This window comes from Mandrillus leucophaeus, unplaced genomic scaffold (genome assembly GCF_000951045.1).
Source record: "Mandrillus leucophaeus isolate KB7577 unplaced genomic scaffold, Mleu.le_1.0 Scaffold716, whole genome shotgun sequence".
NCBI classification, from domain to species: Eukaryota; Metazoa; Chordata; class Mammalia; order Primates; family Cercopithecidae; genus Mandrillus; species Mandrillus leucophaeus.
Genome location: NW_012107764.1, coordinates 833229 through 835545, shown reverse-complemented (window position 1 = coordinate 835545; position 2317 = coordinate 833229). Strand labels below are relative to the sequence as shown.

The 2317-nt window shown below is 46.9% G+C and overlaps 1 pseudogene; it reads right to left on the bottom strand.

Annotated features, from left to right (window-relative positions):
- Nucleotides 1–1454: 1454 nt before the first annotated feature.
- Nucleotides 1455–2317, bottom strand: part of LOC105528426 — a 5931-nt pseudogene continuing 5068 nt past the window's right edge.

Sequence of the window (2317 nt, the reverse complement as noted above, 5' to 3'; positions counted from 1 at the left end):
TATCTCAGTGTCTGGAGCTTCTCTACCTCAATTTTGTCCCGGGGGCTGCTAGGGAGATGAAAGGGTAGTTGTCTAAGTGAGTAGGATGGAGAAAAAGACCTGGCCGTTTCACTTCCTATAAAGGCTTTCAGCCAAACCCTCTCTTTCCTGCCTCTCACGTCACCTCTGATCTGCTCTGTCCCAGTCCTGACATTCTAGTGTTCTGCAATACGAATCTGTTTGTCTCTTGTTAGTATAACCCTCAGCAAACATTTAGAATTGTTTTCTCAGCTCAACTATGGTTTTCCATCTTCCAAAAATATGTTGATATCCTTGATATCCTTTTGTGGCTTCCAGTCTATGGACAAAGATAGTAAGAAAGAAACCTGCTATCGGTTTCTTTCTTACTCTCTTTGTCCATAGACTGGAAACCACAAAAATGTTAACTCACTGTCACTTCAGTGATTTGGGGAGTGAACATATGTGTTTAATCTGTACAAGCATAAACAGAAGTGCAAGACTGTCAAGATGCCCACTGTTTGCTCCTATTAAAAGTTAGAGCCAGAAAATTCATAGATATGGCTGGGCAAGGTGGCTCACGCCTGTAATCCCAGCACTTTGGGAGGCTGAGGCAAGTGGATCATGAGGTCAGGAGTTCAAGATCAGCGTGGCCAAGATGGTATAATCCCATTTCTACTAACAATACAAAAATTAGCCGGGCATGGTGGCAGGAACCTGTAATCCCTCTCAGCTACTTGGGAGGCTGAGGCAGGAGAATCGCTTGAACTCAGGGGACGGAGGTTGCAGTGACCCGAGATTGCGCCACTGCACTCCAGCCTGGGTGACAGAGTAAGACTCTGTCTCAGAAAAAAAAAAAAAAAAAGGAAAAAGAAAACTCATAGATAAAATATAGATAAAATTCTACTCTCATAGGCCAATGTGGAAAAAGCAGGAGTCCGAGAGTTGCAGTACATGTGTCCAAGCGCTATTATTATCATTTATTGGTTGTCTGAAGCTAGGTAAGTTAAATTTTCTGACTATCTGTTTCCTCATCTGTAAAGTGGTGATAATCATCCCTAGATTGTCTATCTTACTTGTAATGATGAAGTAAAACAATTGATATAAATATATAAACATCAAATATATATCATTTATCATAAACTCTATTACCAGTAGGCATAGTCAAATATATTTTCAGAGGCACTGTAACATAGCAGAAAAAATATGGGCTCCAGATTCACGCAGACTTGGGCTCGAATTCCATCTCTGTTACTCACTGTGTTATGTTGGGTAAGTGACTTACACTCTCTGAGCCTTCGTTAACCTGTTTATAAAATGGATATAATGTTAACCTGACAAAGCTGTTCTTGAGTATTAAACGAGATAATGCATGTAACATCTATAGGGCCTGACAGTAAGTACTCAACAGATATTAATTCTTCCATACAGGCCCCTAATTTGAGACCAGCTTTTTTTTTTTTTTTTCAGGCTTAATTCACTTTATTTTTCCTGTATAAAAACCCTATGTTGCAGCCACAGCTGGAGCCTGGGTCCTCTGCATGGAGACTCTGGTGTGGGTCTTGACGAGGTGGTCAGTGAATTCCTGATAGGGAGACTTAGTGAATATAGTCTCCTTCCAGAGGTCGGGGGTCAGGGAGGTGTAGGTCTTACAGATGGCGTCAAAGGTGGCCTTGGAGAAGTTGCCCAGGGTGGCAGTGCAGCCCCTGGCTGAGGTGTAGCAGTCATCAACACCAGCCATCATGAGGAGCTTCTTGGGCACAGGCGCCCAGACAATGCCAGTGCCCCTGGGCGCGGGGATGAGGTGCACCAGCACAGAGCGGCAGCGGTCTGTCACCTTGCAAGGGACGGTGTGGGGCTTTCCCATCTTGTTCCCCCAATAGCCTCTGCGCACGGGGACATTGGAGAGCTTGGCCAGCATGATGGCTCCGCGGATGGCAGTGGCCACCTCCTTGGAGCGCTTAACACCCAGACCGACGTGGCCATTGTAGTCCCCGATGGCAACAAACGCCTTGAATCTGGTGTGCTGGCCGGCGCGGGTCTGCTTCTGCACCGGCATAATCTTCAAAACCTCTTCCTTGAGAGAGGTCCCAAGGAAAAAGTCAATGATCTCAGATTCGTTGATGGGCAGGGAGAAGAGACATCCTCCAGGTACTTGATCTTCATGTCCTTGACCAGGTGGCCCAGCTTGGTGACGGGCATCTACACCTTATCCTCGGCCTTGCCTCAGCGAGTTCCGCGGCCTCCGCTCCGGCCAGTCCACGGCCGTGACCCTGGCCCCGGATGCCACTGCCGAAACCTCCGCGGGAGCCACCGCGGT